This window comes from Mirounga angustirostris, unplaced genomic scaffold (assembly GCF_029215605.1).
Source record: "Mirounga angustirostris isolate CCGP_5_RB_7025 unplaced genomic scaffold, mMirAng1.0.hap1 SCAF_2, whole genome shotgun sequence".
Lineage (NCBI taxonomy): Eukaryota > Metazoa > Chordata > Mammalia > Carnivora > Phocidae > Mirounga > Mirounga angustirostris.
Window position 1 is genome coordinate 183,557,887 of NW_026991710.1, and position 19,005 is coordinate 183,576,891.

Here is a 19,005-nt window from a genome sequence, read left to right on the forward strand (position 1 = left end):
AATTTGTTCATGGAATTGGCACCAGTCACCCCTCTTTCTGGCCTGGCTCTCCAGTTGCCACGGCCCGTGGTTAAGTTAATGAACTCAACTCCGTGTTCTTGCTTAAGGAGAGATGGATTATCTTTTGTTAAAACAGGCTCATATCAAGTATGAACTTCTGCGCATTTGTGTGTTAAGTCTCAGAGATTCAGCTAAGATAGCTAGCTGAATAGTCTTAAAAATAATAACTTTTTTTGCTATGTTTTTCTCTTTGGCCTTAAAATAGTTAGGCTATCAAGCACTTTCAGGTTAATACATTAAAGTATTATGTTCTGCAAAAAGGTTTTACTTTCTTTGTGCTTCTCCATGTCAGTCCTTTTCATGCTGCTCAGATGCATAGGCGGGAAACTGTAAGGAGTGTTCAAATCAAGGGAGGAGCAGAAGAACCTAATGCTTTATAGCCTGTGAGACATTTAGCTGTCAGATGACAGAGCATTCAATAGAATTAAGTAGAACTAAGTGCCCTCTTTTTTATTTTACTTTAATGACTAAAGGAACAGGAAGAACAAGGTAAAAGACAGAAGGGCAAATCTACAGTCATCAACCAAAAGCAGAGGTGTTAGTATACTTCCAAGTGCTTAAATTAATGTATTTTTTTTCCTTTCTTGGGCTATATCTAATGTTAAAATCAGTGCTGAAATCAGTTCGCATAAAGCCAGTGTAAATGAGGTAATAATGAAAAAAGGACTATCAGCTATTTTTTTTTTTACAAAATCAAGAGCTGTATTTTTATGTAAATCGTCCAAATATTAGTCATGTTTATTTGTCTTATGGATGTAGAGCAGAGAAGAGAAAATCCATTTTGTCTTTTTTCTTTAATTCTGGTGACACTAAGTGAGTTTCAGTTCTAATTTTCTCTACAAACAACTCATAGTTACCACTAAATGTTTTCCAAATGCATTTTTTTAAAGATTTTACTTATTTATTTGACAGAGAGAGAGCATGAGCCAGGGGAGTGGGAGAGGGAGAAGCAGGGAGCCTGATGCGGGGCTCGATCCCAGGACCCTGGGATCATGACCTGAGCTGAAGGCAGACGCTTAACGACTGAACCACCTAGGCACCCCAAATGCATTTTTTTTTAAATCATAGTTTAAGAATATTAACTTTACTAGAGATTTCAATATTGGATCTTTGATGAGATTAGGGTTAAACTGGTGGAAAAACATTTTGGGATTTTCAAACCAGCAATATGAGAACGAAAAAGGTCTTAGAAAATAATATAAAAATAAAGGTTTATCGTTTATTATATATATGTATATATTGTGTATATGTGTGTATATGTGTGTGCATATATACATACATATATATATATATGTTTCTTTTTTTTTAAGTTTTTTTATTTATTTGTCAGAGAGAGAGAGAGCACAAGCAGGGGGAGCAGCAGAGGGAGAGGGAGAAGCAGACTCCTTACTGAGCAAGGAGCCCGATGTGGGACTCGATCCCAGGACCCTGGGATCATGACCTGAGCCGAAGGCAGACGCTTAACGACTGAGCCACCCAGGCATCCCTATATAAGTTTCTTATACAGCTCTGTGTGTGTATGTGTGTATTGTGAGTGTACAAATGCAGGTCCAATAATACAGATTGGCTTAAGACCCAGCACTTATCTTGCTTATAGTAGAATGTTGAATGCCAACTAGTAAAATGTGGGGGGGGGGGGGCGCCTGGGTGGCTGAGTTGGTTAAGCGACGCCCTTCGGCTCAGGTCATGATCCTGGAGTCCCGGAATCGAGTCCTGCATCGGGCTCCCTGCTCGGCAGGGAGTCTGCTTCTCCCTCTGACCCTCCTCCCTCTCATGCTCTCTGTCTCTCATTCTCTCTGTCTCAAATAAATAAATAAAATATTTAAAAAAAAATGTGTAGGGGGTACTGGAATGGGAATCCTCACTTTATAGACATCATAGGAATAATTAGTTCAGGCAAGAATCATCAATGAGTATGAAGTCGAGGGTAATATTTTGATGAGAAGTAGGATATTTGCATGGTTGTAAAATGTCTGCACATGAATCACTTAGCAGTTGTGTGAGGAAATATAATAACCATACAGTGGAGAAATTGGACAATCAAGAAGCACATCCAAAATATTTATATAAGATATTTTATATAAAATAAAATCAGATTCTTTAAGACATTTTTTACATCCATAACTACAAAGGCTTCAAGCAGAACAGAAAATCAATGTAAAACTGAGAGAAGAATTAAAGTCTCCTCTTTTTGCAATCAAATATTCTGCCTGGAGAACACTGCTTTATGGAACTTAAATTAAAAAACAATGAAAACTATTCTTCACACAGACACTGTTCCTCTACCCCTCCTTTATCAACAAAACCATGTTGAACATTGAACAGGGCACTGTTTTCTCTGTGAGCACAACAATACCCACTGAGAGGAAAGAAGAACTTTGTAGATTTTAATTGCATCCCTGTAGCAGAGCTTTTAGAAAGGTCTTTCCTAGACTACGGCTGTTTGGGGACTGAAAAAGGGAAGATTGGAGAAAAGAAGATGGTATTCAGGATGGGGGGGTTAGAAAAATATCGAGAGTAGAGTTCATCTAAGGGGAAGATAGAAAAGATACAAAAAAAGGAAAGGTAGAAGCCAAAGCCATAAGGAAAGGAGTTTATCATGCTTCAGCTTTCTTTGAATTGATGTTTAAGTGATATTCTATTTAGACTGTCCATTGCAAACAAACAAATAAACAAATAAACAAAGGAGAGAGAAAAAGCCCTGAAGTTTTGGCAAGAAAGTGCTTTTCAGAGCTTTTTTTTTTCCCAGGTAATTTATAATTATCTTGTTAGAAAATAATGAACTGGAGTGGCAAGAGTTTGGGCTACCTCCTGCTCACTCTGACGAGTCACTGGATTTACAAAAGAGCGAAAGGTTCTTATCTAAGTTTGTCCAGTGATGAACAATACATACACATAATATGTATTTAAAAATGAAAAGTGTATTTTTTGTGTGTGAGTTCCTGTTATAAAAACGGTAACCCAAAATCCACTTAGAAGCCTTGACTTATGAAAAAATAATGTTGTTTTTCCTTAGAAGCTAAAGATTAAAGATATCTATGAAGAAATAAGAAAAAAAAATTTTTTCCTAAGATTTTATATGGTGCCACTTTTGTGATGCGCCATTTTACCATGAAGATACTCTAAAACAGTCAGGTTTAAATGAACTTGAAATGTCCCATTGTGTTGTTTATGCAAGAATGCAGGGCTTACCTGGTAATTGTCTGATACACTCACCTAGCAATCATCTGATACACTGGAATTCCTCACTGCTACCCATGACAAACATCTAAGGAGATTGGTCTGTTAAACACACATAGTGTCCAGCCTCAGTCTGGGTATTAACACACCCTCAATCCTATGGCTTTTCATTGCTGACTTTCTTCCTCTGAATAGCTTTTATAAAACTTTAATATTGACTTTTTTATACCATCAAAATCTCTTTTCTCTCAGAAAATAAGCCCACCTCCTTCTTCACTGAAAAAGATAAGGTCAGTAGACAAGACCCCCCCTAATTTCCAGGACCTTCCCAACTTCCCCATGCCTACCCTCTCTACTGAGGGATTCATGGTACCTTTCTGCCTGACCTTTCTCTTTTGCCTTGGGAAGCTGTTGGTAGCCCTTTTCTGTTACACAACATGGAAAACAGAGAAAATTTGTTTACCACTAAAGAGAAAAATGGAGCAGAGGTATGTAGTTGGGCAAAGATGAGAAAAAGAATTCCCCAATTTTCAGTTAACATTGCTGTCCTCAGTTTCCTTTCGTTCATAGAGTCCAGCTCAGTTGAGGGATGTTCCACAATCCTTCCTAAAACATTTCATCTTTTACTTGCTTGGGTTTCTGGTTCATGACACAAAGCATCTTAAGGGACATAGCCACTACAATTGTTTTTTTTTAAGTTTAGGAGTTGGTATGCATTGAAACTTGCTTCCCCAAAAGATATGTTCAAGTCCTAACCCCTGGTACTTATGAACGTGATCTTATGTGGAAATAGGATCTTTGCAAATGTAATCAAGTTCTGATGAGGTCATACTGAATTGGGACAGGCCCTAATCCAATGTCTGGTGTCAGTCTAAGTTGAGGGAAATTAGGACAGAGGCAGAGGTTGGAGTGATGCCTTTATAAGCCAAGGATTGTCAAGTGTTACTGGCCATCACCAAAGTGAGAAGAGAAGCAGAGAACAGACTCTCCCTCAGAGCCTCCAGAAGGAGCCAACCTCACCAACGCCTTGACTTTGGACATGTAGCTTCAGAGCTGTGAGAGAATAAATTTCTGCTATGTAAGACACTCAGCTTGTGGGACTTTGTTACAGTATCCCAAGGAAGCTAATGCAGGAGACCATATTATTCAGGTTTTAGAGCTGAGGACATGGAGGCTAAAAGTTAAAGTGACGGGCTTAAAGCAAAGTCAAATATCTGGCAAGTAGAAGGCCATGTCCTCTGATATTTCTTTCATGCCATGTACCCATCACAACTGAGAAACTCTAATTGAATTTAATATAACTTATAGTACTCTGTGATTGACCTCCTGCTTCTAGGTATTAACTAGTTTATCTTTATTCTGATCAATCAATTTTATAAGGAATAAGAGATAAAGCATTATTTAAAGGAAAGGTGTTAAGCAAGAAAGCTGTAATGTAAAATGCTGTCACCATTACATATGACATTTTGTGAAATCTCAAGGTAGTAGTCAGCAATGATAATATTATATGCACCACTGCCGAAGCTGTCACGTTGTTCAGTCACTTTAGAAATATACCGGGCCTCACTAAATCCTCGGAGTTTTTTGCACTCTGGTCTCCTGATAGATTTTAGATTTTATTGAAGTATTGAAGTTTTACTTTTCATGAGGATATAAGGCACACTGATAGTCATTATGAGAGACATAAAGGCTTGGGAGAACGGTCATTTCTTGCATACAGGTTATGTTCCAGGCATTGTGCTAAACATTTTTATATCGTTATATTAACTTGATTTAGTACATGTTATTATTCCCACTTTAAAAAGAAACTGAATGTCAGGAAACTGTATGTGGTAGAACTGGGTAGATGTCTGCCTGAAACCTTCCCGAATATCCACTCCATTCTACTGAGCTGACTTGGGATTTGTGATCAATCACAATGAGAACTTGATCCATAGGTTTCTTGCTCATGAATGAAATAGAAGAAAATGTAAGTTTAGGAAGAAAGAAGTCATAATAGTGCAAAAGCACAAGAGAGTGTGCTAGGAATAGACTAGATTTTTGAAAGGTCCAGGAAAACAGCAGATGATATGGGATTGATGTTTGAAGAAAGATGAAGCCATAACCCAAGACATCAGAGGAAAATATGGATCTTTCCCCACTCTGGAGTAACTCAATGTAAGGAACAGCATAGGAGCTCTGGGGTGACCACTGGATGATCTAATGAAGTGTTTTTTGAGACAATTGTCTCCCTTCTCTATAAAAATAGAATGGCTGCTAGCTATTACTTTTGACCTCAAAAAGAAGACTGTGACCTCCTCTCGAAAGGAAGTAGGCTACCTATCCAAGGGGGCCCCTAGTAAAGACAGTGAGACCCAAGAAAGAAGCAGAGCCAGATTGAACACTGGTTTTCCCCAGTAGAAAGAAACAGAAAAATAAAAGTTCTACCACACACCAAAGCCCTCCTTAATTTACAATATGGAAGTTCCTAGATTGTCTGCATACTCCTGTGATGGTATCCATTATGGCACAGTCCCTTTTGGATTGAAGGACTCATTCCCCCACTGCTGGGACTGTTACCCAAGAATAGGCTTCAATTACCTACACTTTTGGGGAAGCATCTTAGGCTGAACAAAGCTACTCACCAAAGTCACGTCGCCCTTCTTCCAGCAGCCTGTCTCCTCCAATGACTGGTGCATGCAAGGATATAAACACTCAACTTGTTTGACCAAATCAGGGCAACCATGGAGGGCTTGTCTAGTTTTCGAACTCTTTGTGGGGGTGGCTAAGGTTTGTGTTGACTGCTTCATAGCCCAACTTCGTCCACTACCCCCTCTCTGTTTTCTTTTCTTCTCCAAGAGGAGTTGATTTTGAGAGCAATCCCCAATAAACTTTCTCATGCTTGTCTACGTCTTAGAGCCTGCTTTCTGAGAAACCTAACTATACTACTTTCTACCACACCTTACAGGAAATCTTCTTGTCACTGTGCCCAGTTTATCTGGGTTTCCTGGTCATTCTCCCATTCAAGGAAAGAGGCCTTCTGGAGAACTAAGAGTTCTCAACACTAGAGGAAGAAACATAAGCCACATCACACTAATCAACCGTTTTCATTCATAATGTGTATGGACAACTATGAAAATCCACAGATATTTGAGAAAAATCAACTCTATGAAAGACAGTCACAAGAAACCACTGGAACAGTTAAGTACAGAAGAAATAGGCCAACTAGAGATTCAGAGCAATTTTTCTAAGTATATAATCTAGAAACTGAAAAAGGCATTTCATACAGCAATGGAAATACAAACCAAGATCAGAGAAAAATGATTTCTTAAAAATTTGAAATATGATTCTGAAATTATAAAAGAAATTCTGAATGTAAAGCCTGATATTTTTTAAAGATTTTATTTATTTATTTGACAGAGAGAGAGATAGCGAGAGAGGGGACACAAGCAGGGGGAGCGCGAGAGGGAGAAGCAGGCTTCCTGCGAAGCAGGGAGCCCGATGCGGGGCTTGATCCCAGGACCCTGAGATCATGACCTGAGCCGAAGGCAGATGCTTAATGACTGAGCCACCCAGGTGCCCTATAAAGCCTAAATTTTAAAAAGGAAATGTGCAAGATCAATCCTAGAAAAAATAAGGCCACCCAAAACTGGAAAATATAGAAATATTAAGAGTTGTGGAAATACAGTAAGTTGCCAAAGAGAAAATAGCAACAAGGGGAGAAACAAATAATTAAAAATTATATCCCCAATTTTCTGAAGCTGAAGACATACGTGTTCACTGAAAAATCCTCCCAAGAGACAAACATGACTCTTGGAGAAATTATCATAAACACTTAATACTCTTATATGAAAGAATACAGCATAAAAGCTTCGAGGAGAAAAAAGCCCTCCAGGAGAGCTGACCAGTACAAAGACTGAACAGCAATGAGAGTGAGGAATGAATTTGTATTGTATTAAGCCTCTGAGACTTGAGGCTTGTCTCTAATGACAGCTAGTATCATCTTAACATAAAATAAACTGGATGAATTTGATAAATCAAGCAGTAGTGATTTAAGTCGGTTATTTAAAAATATCAAAACAAGCACCAGGTTTACAAGTAATACCGATAATAACAGTGATGATGATGATGATGGTGATGAAAATCATCATCATCATCATCATCATCATCATCATCATCATGGCATCCAAATCCAAAGGCAAAGAAGAAGGAGTGGGAAGTATGGTACATTTGTCAAATTCCTCATCATCATGGTGGTGGGCAGAGGTTTGAAGATAAAAAGATATGATATAAATTTGACAAATTAGGGCTCAGATGACAAGATACAATTGTTTTTCTTATAGCTGAAACAACCATAAAATCTAGGAACCATTCACACTGTGGTCTCTGAAGAGTACAGCTGGAAGTGAAAGCAGATCATTACTTGCCATTTTGTTCTCTTTCGTACAGCCCGATATCCTTTTACCATGTGCATGCATTATTTTAAAAATGGAAACATGTTTACTCTATTTCTTTAAAACAATAAATTATGTATATCGATTCAATGGGGCTGAATCCTGCATCCTGCAGATAAACTGAATGAAGTAACACAGTGTTTACAGAAGTAGTAAGATAACCTTCATACATTGTTAGGAGTCAATGAAATAAGCTGCCAATGTTGTATATAAAATGAACCCAAGTATGTAAATAAAATGTGTGCAAATTGGGCGCCTGGGTGGCTCAGTCGGTTAAGCGACTGCCTTCGGCTCAGGTCATGATCCTGGAGTCCCGGGATCGAGTCCTGCATTGGGCTCCCTGCTCGGCAGGGGGTCTGCTTCTCCCTCTGACCCTCCTCCCTCTCATGCTCTCTGTCTCTCATTCTCTCTCTCGCAAATAAATAAATAAAATCTTAAAAAAAATGTGCAAATAAACACACATATAAAAGAACGTGTAGAAAGGGAGAGAGGAAAGAAAAAGAAAGAGAGAGAGTGACACAGAGAGAGAGAGAGGGAATTTTTCACAAGGAGGTAACCGTAGAGGCACACGGCTCCCCGGGGGTGAATGTGCCCGGAAGAAAGGGCAGACTCTGCCAGTCCTCCAGACACCCACTAAGGATGGAAACAACGGGAACGATGGGAGTGGAGCAGGCTTGTCAATAGCCCAGGCTTCATGGAATAATGATCATTTATTCCCTGGGTTTGAAATTTCCTGGATGTGGGTATTAGTGTCAAATAAGTAAATTTTGTGTTTCTTTAATGAAAATCAGAAATTACTTTTACACCCCGACTAATTACAGCTACTCAAAAACACCGTATGTTATGGATTTCAAGGAATTGGCTTGCTGACACTTTCTTCAGGGGAAAACTATATTGAAATGTATACCTTATTTTTTTTTTAAGCTTTTATTTATTTATTCATGAGAGACAGAGAGAGAGAGAGAGGCAGAGGGAGAAGCAGCCTCCCAAGGAGCAGGGAGCCCGATGCGGGACTCGATCCCAGGACCCCGGGATCATGACCTGAGCCGAAGGCAGACGCTTAACCATCTGAGCCACCCAGGCGCCCCTGTATACCTTATTTTTAAATGTGATGGTTTGCTTGGAGTTTTATTTAAAAGAGCATAACAAAAGAATGTTTTGGAAGTTCATTTTAAGTGGCCATCTTGTCATTGTGATTCCATTTAAAATTAATCATATCCAAATCCCTTGCCAGAAATATCCATTTTACTCTTTTTAATGAATGTGAATGTGATCTAGTTCCAAGTAGCCAAATTTCCCCTCTTTCCAGTAAAAAGCAGCAGAGCTAGAATCTGGCAGCATCAAACAGACTATTTTGTTGTTGTTTTGTTGTATTTTGTTTATACCCCCCCCCCCCCGCCCCGAAATTCTGAAAAGACTTTATGATATTATTAGTCCAGACATAACCGCTAATGTTCTGGCCAGTAAACTGAGGCCAGATACACAAGAGATCTAGCTTCGCTTTCTTCTTACAAGCAAGGAAAGGTCACTGGCGAAACAGAGCGAATGTCGAATAAGGCTTTTTACTCAGGCGATTCAAGGTTTGGGGCCCTGAAGTAGGCTGGCAGTTCAGCAGTCGTCCAGGGCGGCATGCTGGACAAGAACTGTGTATTCGGAATCCTCAGCGAGCGATTTTGAGCCACTTAGCAGTGGACATCGTGCTAGGGACAACCATCACCCTGCGGAAGCCGGGGGTCGCATCGCAGCTCACACTAATGCAAACCCCCCAGTGCAGCAGCCTCTCTCCCTGGCAGAGGGCGGCCAAAGTTGTCATCTGCTTCTGTTATCGCAGGGACGCCCTGTCTCCTCCTTCGCTGATGGAAACACGAAGCCATAAACCAGATCAAGACTGTGTTGCTTAGGAGCTGGGCGTAACGGGGCGCCAGCGCGGCCAACAGCAGCTGCCCTGCGTGGCGGGCTCCGCGGCAGATGTCACACCTGTCACTGTGAGCAGGTCCATCACGCCATTTCTGAGTTGCCCTTCGCATCCAACAGCGCAACGCAGTCCCCCACAAGGTGCTTCTGGATGGCCGATTCCCTGGCGGTGCAGATGCTTCGTGAGATCGCTGCTGCGCCCCCGCCCGGGCGCCCAGTGAAAAGGCACCGGGCGGGCGGACAGGTGGGGTTTGAAGTGGCCGCAGTGCTTCCGCCTGAGAAAGTGGAACCTCCGCGGCGACATGCAGGAGGCACGAGGGAGAGACACAAAGCACAGCCTCGGGAATGTGTCTTGGCTTCTGGGAGACAGATAACCCCGGAGGGCAAAAATCCGAGGGGGAGATTTTATAGGAATTTCGGCCTATTTACTCAGTTCCCGCGTTTGATGGTCAGCAGATTCTTTCCCCCCCGTTAGGCTTATGTCATTCATACCTATCACCAAAGTCTCTCTCTTACTCTTTCTCGGTCTTTCTCTTCGATAAAGAAATTTAAACTTATTTGAACTCAGTATTTGTCACATGCTTGCTATATGCCTGACAACGTGCGAGGGAACAGGAGAATGCAAAGTAAGAGTGGCATGCTTCCTCCCTTAGGGACTTTAGTAATTTTGGAATGACATGATCCATGAAATGTTTGGAGAAAGATATAACACAGGATATAATCAAATGTCAAAGAATGTATTAGAGGAAATGAGTGTCATTGGCAGGTCAGGAAAGGTGAAGATCAAATCTTGGACCAGGTACTAGAGAGGCGGTGGGAAAGGAAATGCACCAGGAAGGAGGAGGCGGATGGGGATAGAGAGAGCATAGCACTTAATACTCTGAGTAGGAGTGCATTTTCATTGAGGAGATAGGACGCTGGAATGCCCTGCATACTCCAGTGGGCCAGAAAAGCAGTTTCTGTCCCTGCAAATCTGGTCACCGTGAAGGGGAGATGCAATGCTTGAGGCTTGATGTTGATGGATCTGGCCCCCTGAAGAGTCTACTGATCACAAAGAATATCACTAATGCATAGTATGGAATGGTCTATCTCATAGGTGAAAAAGCTGAGATGCAGATTTTGTAAATAAGTGGATGCTGCTTATTTTCTTCCCGATTTTAGGTACCAGTATCATTAGTGAGGAGTCAGGTGTCTTCTCTTAAATCCCGAGTGAAATGTTCTTTGGAACATCGGAAACCCAAGGCAGAGATGGGTTGTGGAGAACTTAACCCAAACCTTGTAATAAAATAAGAGCAGTTTAACTTAAAAAAATCATCTTGATTATAAGCTCAGGTTTAAGTAGATGGGAGAAGAGTATAAAAGCAAACATGACTCTCCCCTGCTTTAACTATAAGTGAGTGTGAGCACATCTAGCCTCTAGCTGGCTCAGGGAAAACCTATGCACCCTAGGAGAAGCAAACGACCAAAAATAGTTGCCCTGTCTAGTTCTAGTCCACAAAATCATGAGGCCTTGCATCATTCCTATAAATGACTGACTCCTTAAAGAACATGGTCTTATCCTTGACGTTTGCTATTGATTATATTATGACACTTGCAAGTGTGATAATCATTTGAGAAAACTATTGTTTTTCTACCATGAATAAGCTAGATATTGCCTCAGTAACCTCAGCAGGTTTTTTTTTTTCTTTTAATCTTTTGACTGGTTTCCATATACGCCTATAGAGAGCTGAAATGAGTGTGGCTTTCAATCTTACAACAACCAAAAAAAGATAAACAGCAAGTTCATAACTTTTCTGGAACTCCCCACCAGAGAGCTGAGCAAGGCAAGCAACTGGCCCCAAATCTCAGGAGAGATGGGTACCAGTAAGAAGAGATGAAACACCACACTACCTCGCCAGGATGAGATGCTGCCAGTGAGGAGAGTTCAGGCTTGGTGATGGGAAATTGGTAGAAACTCTGCATGCCCTGCCCAGCTAGGGTGAAGACTCTGGGAGTCCAAGGAGAGAGAGAGGAAGTTCACATCTTCTTGCAGAATTTTTCTACATTAAATCTTACTGGACACTCAGAGAAATATAGGGAAAATCCCAAGAAAGTCTCCCTTGTGTAGAACTGGGTGAGGGAAATAGTAGCCAGGGCAGGAGAATTGAGGAAATTCACCAAGATCCCTGTGCCCTACCTCCCTTATGGGAGACAATCTATGAAAAAAAAAAAAATCGTCAAGGACAAAGCCCTTAATCTATGTGTGTGGGGTGGGGGATGGGAGAGAGGGAAGGGAAGGATACATGAGATCCAGGCTTTCAGCTGTGGGACAAACAGTGAAATGAGAATGCCACATACCATGGGACCAAGGGTATGGTGCCTGCCTAAGACTAAAGCTTGTTCAGGACAGAAATTACACACACACACACACACACATACACACACATTGCCAGGTTAAGGAGTTTCTAGTAACATGTAACTTGTAGGTAAGAGACAGACTCTCTCTGAGGCATAGCTCACAGAGAAGACCAAAAGCAAAAAGAGAAGCCACTGAAGAAAGCCCACTGGCAAACTTGCTTTCATCCTAAATATACTACTAGAGGATTAAAACTGTGGCATCCCGAAAGTGACTATAACACAACAAACTGCAAACCTAGCTCGACTCCCAGTTAAATTAACTCAACTCTCCACACTAAAGGTCTACCAGAAGAAAAGGCATGCCCATTTCCAAGAGTTACAAAAAATATCTACATTCATCTCTATAGTCTTAATAGAGATGTCTGGCTTTCAACAGCAAAAATTAGAAAGCACACAAAAAGGCAGGATAAAACACTCTCCCAAAGAAGTAAGCAATCCAAACCAGAGTCAGATATGCCAGAAGTCCTGGAACATCTAACAGTGAATTTCAGAACTGTGATTAATATGTTAAAGGCTCTAATGGAAAAACTGGGCAGTATGCAAGATCAGATGGTAATTTTAGCAGAGAAAAAAACTTTAAGAGAAAAATCAAATGGATATATTAGAAGTAAAAACCACATAACAGAGAATGAAGATTTCCTGTGAGGGGAGTGTTCGTAGATTCTACACGACCGAGACAAATACTAGTGAGCTACAAAAGTCTATAGAAATTACCCAAACAGAAAGAGCACTCAAGAGCTGTGGGATAGTACCAAATAGCTTGACAAATATGCAGTTAAACGCACAGGAGAAAGGGGGAACAACGCAGAAGAAATATTGGAAGAACTGAATATCCGTTGAATTTTTTTACTTGGCTAGTCAATCCTTCTAAAGGGTGAATCTCCTTAATAAAACTTCCCTCCAGGTACTCTAATTTATTTCTTAAATGCTCCTGTCTCTGTATATTCCTTTGACAAGTGACAACATTCAGACAAAACTACAGATCTCGGTTTTGTGTCAGCTGCTCATCTCTCTCCCTACAGATCTTTTCATGGTGTTTGGCCAAGAACTCTAGTCCTGGGAGATAATTATGAAAAAAAAAATTATCAAGGATAATAAATTTAAAAAACTCAGATTACAATCTCTTAGAGTGAGCCTGAGTCAGATCATGAAATGCCTTTAAAGATATTACAGCAAAGAAACATACTTAATGTTTTTTAATCAAGTAATTTCTAATTAATCGAGTATTTTCTAAATCTGTTTGGCCATGTACCACTTATTTATAGATAATAGTTATTAAAATTGTGTGAAACTAATGTTAGAGGGAATTAGTTTGGGGTAATTATAAACAGGGGCTTAGTTCTATTTTCCTTTCTTCTTTTTCCAGGCTTATTTTGGTCTATAAGGCTTTGCATGAACTGGCCCTTAGCTGTTTCTCAAACTGTATCTTCTATTGTTCTCTACCTCGCTCACTATATTTTAGGCATAAGCTTCTGTGGCCCTTAAAATTCTAAGCTCATTTATTCCTTGAGGCTGTTGCACTTTCTGTTCTTTCTGTCTCAAATGCCTTTATGTTAGGTATTTGTATGCCTCACTCTTTCATTCAGATCTCTGGCTAACTTCACCCATTTTGACAAGTCCTCATTAGCAACCTGTTCTAAATTACCATCTCCCTCCATTATCCTTTATCCCTTTATTCTGCTTTATTGCTCTTCATAGCATTCATTACTACCTAACATTTTATTTTGCATTCTTTGTTTCTCATCTGACTCCTGTAGACAAATGTAGATTCCATAAGGTCAGGGACTATGTCACCTATCTTAATCACTCTATCCTCAGTGCCCAGAACGGTACCTGGTATCATTCCAGAATGATGGACACTAATAAAAATCTTTGAAAGAGTGAAAGATTAATGAATTGGTCTGAAACACCACTATCAGGTTGCATTCTTCTTTGATCCATACCTAATTGGCTTAGCTAGCCTATCCACATCAGAAGTGATACATTAATTGGAAAACATTCTCTCTCTTAGTCTTCCTTGTTAAAAAATCAGTCATTATAGTGTAAAGGCTCTCTGCCTTCAATTCAATTCAATTCAATTCAATTCAATTCAATTCAATTCAATTCAAACTATAATTCTATTGCTCTGGGTTTTTTTCCTTCCTAACTGATCTTGTACCAACTTATGCAAGGTAGGGGCATCTGATACTGTGCTATGCTAATATCTTTCACAAAAGATAATATTGGCCTGATTTGAATGATACTCTGTAGCTTCCCCTAACTTTAAGGGACAAAAATTTACTATCTTGCTCTGGGAGATTATCGACTACTTTTCAAAAAATGGTTTCTGGTCATTCATTTCAAATTCATACACTGAGCAGTTGAGTTAAATTTAGTCTGGTACCTTGCAACAGAATTCAAACTAAACATAATGTTGCTTTTGTAACTACTACATGGAAAGGTTGATCCTGTCAGATCAGTTCAGTGATAGACATGAAAACATCAGAGAGTTTGAAAACACACACACACACACACACACACACAGCTTTAATTCTAAGGATTCTAATTAATGTGGAGGTAGACTCAGGCATGGACCTGTTGATTCAAAAGTGTAGCCAAAGTTGTGGACCAATGGTCTAGTTTGTGGATAAGTTAGGACTATGTGTAAGGCAGTTGAAATTGGGGGAGATGTGGACTGGGGCAGACTGCAGCTCTGAGGATAAGCTGAAATGAAGAGATGTAGGTTTCAGGAAAGACCAGGCAGTAAAACATTTCCTACATAAACATTTCCTACAAAGACCAGGCAGTAAAACATTTCATACATAGAGAGCACTGACACCCTCATCAATCACTGAATGCTTCAAGTTATGGATGTCTAGGACTCTGACAAACTGGCTCTTTTAGGCCTGACTGTGGGCTTCTATGCTTTACGTCCTAAACATACTTAGTTTGCATCTCTGGCTGTTAAAATGTCCCATAAGACCCCCTTGGTTTCTGTGAGGATGCTGGCATCCTCTTCTGCTTCGAAAAGCTTTCCATGGCTGTTTGACATGGAGTTTTGCAGAATGTTTGTGATTTCGGGAACCCCATAGGCAAACCCAACAGTGCTTCATCTAGTACATCTGCTTATCCTTTAGATTCCTCATCTCCAGAGTTGTAGTAGAAGAGTGTTTGCGACTAAATTTCCTGGGAGAAGAACCATGAGAGACTATGGACTCTGAGAAACAAACTGAGGGTTCTAGAGGGAAGAGGGTGGGGGGATGAGCTAGCCTGGTGATGGGTATTAAGGAGGGCACGTAGTGAATGGAGCACTGGGTGTTATACGCAAACAATGAATCATGGAACTCTACATCAAAAACTAATGATGTAATGTATGGTGATTAACATAACATAATAAAATAAAAAAAATAATAAAGTTCCTGGAATCTTGGTCTATTCTAATCTCAGCCCTAACCTATCTTAACTCTAATTTTAAGCTACCAGTAGAAAAGCATTCTTGTGCATTTAGAATGAATGGTTTTTCTCTCTCTTTTTTTTTCATTTAACTATAGTTGCGCTTGTGCTCACTCTCATGCTCTCTCTCTCTCTAAAATATTATATAAGAATTTTATGTAAGGAATATACTGCCTTTGAAAGTAATCTCACAAAAATAGGAAGAATATTAAAGTGTATACGGCAGAACAAAATATTAAAAGCTCTGTATCAATTATGATACCAGATAAAATGAACACATAATGGGCATTTGTGGTATAATAAAAATATATCTAATCTTTATCCCCAGTTCTTGTTTTTTTTATTATGTTATGTTAATCACCATACATTACATCATTAGTTTTTGATGTAGTGTTCCATGATTCATTTTTTGTGCATAACACCCAGTGCTCCATGCAGAACGTGCCCTCTTTAATTTTGTTTTGTTTTTTGTTTTTTTCCTGAACTCTATGTCTCTCTGAGCCTGCCCCACATAGATCATGCTTCTCTAGTATTATGCACTCTGCTACATAATCACTATGAATAAGAGGATGTTCTTTTCTACTTCTGATTTTTCAGGGGAATCTTATCAAAATAGTGTAAGAAAGGTTGGAGGAAAAGTCCACTGTCTAATCCACCATTTCTCTGTACATTTCAAGCCATACAATTAAAAAATATTGGAAACAATTTAATTGGGTCTATAGTAGCAGTATGAAATTGTCTCTACCCATTTCTGGGGTTTGATAGGTTATCACGTGTTTGTCTTTGAACTGAGCCACAAGGAATCTGGGGCTTCTGAAGTAGCTATTTCATGCTAAGTTGCATTTGAGTGTTAGAAACAGTTATCTTCTGACATTTCCTAAACTGTCCAGTAGTATAACAAAGTCAATGAAAAGATCTTTAAAAATAGTTACCACCCACTCATTTTAGGGGAAATATGTGGAGGAGTAATTATGCTACTCATTTTATTTATTTATTAAGATAATCGGTTACCTTCTTGAAACTATTTTTCAAGACAACCACAGTGTTTGGTTATTGTTCATAAAGTGATTTTTTTTTGTAGTCTATCTCTTTGTAAAACATCTCAAAATTAAAGTATTTCTTAAGCTGGGACATTTTCCCCAGTTGTAGAAAGAGTGTCAGTGTAGAAAAGCCTATGAGATTTAGTTTTCATGGCATTTGCCAAGTTAAGTGAATCTAAATGTAAAAGTCAGTTAATATTAACTATTCAAGAAGCAAGCTGAACAAATCTGGGTTTTAGATCTCATCTTAATTACTTTGCAGTTTCTTCTCTTGGCTGTGTTCAACTAAAAACACCATAAGCATTGGCAGCACAAAAAAATAAATCCTCTTCCCTGGACTTAAAATTTCTTAAGTTATCCCATCAACATGGTGTCACAGTTGGGGTTTGTGGACAGTCTTCAGGACATATAAAAGTTTAGCTTCCAGGCTGGGACTAACAGCTTTAGACCTGCATTTAACTTTCTAAAGGTTCATAGTCACTTTCTATTTCTAGTGAATGGAAGGTACTATCATTTTGCAAAGCAATAGTGTGTAAAATATCGATAATCCAAGTTCACCATGCAATTTAAATTTCAGTGTACAAGAATTTTGGTGACAATTTTATTACATTTTATTTTCCCTAAGAAGTGTGTTTGTTTCTTTGTTTTAAATCTGGGCGGTGTCTCCTGTTTTATTTGTTTATTTATGTAACAACATAGTCTGTGTTTGCATGAGTCCAGTAAAATCCTCTATTTGAAAATTGGAATGAATTGGAAATCCTTTGGATTTCTGCCTTTAACTAAGAGAGATTTCACTGTGGCTAGATGGCAGAATATACTGGAAGTGTTGTGCTAAACTGACACAAAAATCTTGCTGTAACTCATACACACCTGACCATCTCACTTCTGGTTTCTTTTTTTTTTTTTCTTTTTCAATGATACAATTTTCTGACTTTCTGTAAACATATTACTCACAGTAAAATGCAAAGACATAAATCAGAAATACAAAATGAAGCAGGAGAGGCCAGGAGTACATTAATCACGTGTGGGGCAAGGTGCTCTAGCAAAGTGCTTGAGAATTGATTAGATCTTGGCTTTGTTGGGTATCAGCCCAAGGCTGTATAAAGGCCAGGGACTTGAATGCTTCTGTGGTCTCTTCTTCTGCCAACATGTGGATAAGAATACAAAACTCCCTGAGATTAAATGTGATTATAACAATATTAGCTATGGATTATTAAGATGTTATTGTTTGCTTAGGCACTGTTATAAATCTTTGTGTCAATTAATTTTCACAATATCCATGTGAGGTGGGTACTATTATTACCCTCATTTTACAGATCAGGCATTTGAGGTACAGGAACCTTAAGAAACCACACCAATACTACTCCACAAATAAGGAACATCCTGGAAATCCCCCTTCTGGAGGAGCCTCCCTATCTCACCAGGTCTTAGCTGTGTGGAAGGGGAGTTAAAGAGGCAGAAGCTTGGGGTGCCTGGGTGGCTCAGTCCATTAAGTATCTGCCTTTGGCTCAGGTCATGATCTCAAGGTCCTGGGATCCAGCCCCGTGTAGGGCTCCCTGCTCGGCGGGGAGTCTGCTTCTCCCTCTCCCTCTGCTCCTCCCCACTGCTCATTCTTTCTCTCTCTCTCTCTCAAATAAATGAATAAAATGTAAAAAAAAAAAAAAGGCAGAAGCTTTACCTAGTGGCTGCCATGTTGGAACTATAAGATAGCAGCCCGAGCCAGGTCCGCTGCCTCTACCAGACCTACCGTTCATCACATGATGATAAGAGCATTGCTGAACAAAAGTGTCCACACTGTTTCCAGGTGCTGGCTCTGGATAACTTTGGAGTGCTCCTGAAACTGAAGCCCAAACTGACACCCAAAATACAGAAAGTGTTTAGAAGAAATCACACACCGTTTTAAAGAAGCAAAAATTGTGAAAAAGTACAAAAAATCCAAAAATATATGGAAGACTCGTAAAACACACAATAGAACCATTAAACATTGTGGTAAATGTAGAAGCTTTCTGTCAGCGTTGAAGAGCCGCCCTACTGCTCCTACAAGTAAACTCAGCCTGAGGACTCCAAGTTCTTCAAACCGAAATCATGGTATGTTTGGTTCCAAAAGCAAGAACCCAGCACTAATTTTCAGAATACCTGCGGCTGGAGAGTCAGCACCCACTTGTTCCTGAAAGAATGTGAGCAAAACAAAGAAACACTTCTCTCCACTAAAAATGTTGCTTAGTCAGAGCAAATCTCAAAAGAACCCAAATGCGTATTTCAGACATTTTTTATCTTCTCTGTAAAGGACAGGCTGTGAAAAAAAGAAATGTTTAATGCAGTTTCTGAAACTAAAAAAACAGTTTTTTAAAAGAACACTTGTATTCTGGGGCACCTGGGTGGCTCAATCGTTAAGCGTCTGCCTTTGGCTCAGGTCATGATCCCGGAGTCCTGGGATCAAGCCCCTCATCAGGCTCCCTGCTCAGCAGGAAGCCGGCTTCTCCCTCTCCCACTCCCCCTGCTTGTGTTTCTTCTCTCGCTTTGTCTCTCTCTGTCAAATAAATAAAATC

The 19,005-nt window shown here is 39.7% G+C and overlaps 1 pseudogene; it reads left to right on the plus strand.

Annotated features, from left to right (window-relative positions):
* The first annotated feature begins 9,738 nt into the window (after positions 1-9,738).
* LOC123847747 (UPF0711 protein C18orf21 homolog) lies at positions 9,739-18,741 on the plus strand (annotated as a pseudogene).
* Positions 18,742-19,005: the final 264 nt, after the last annotated feature.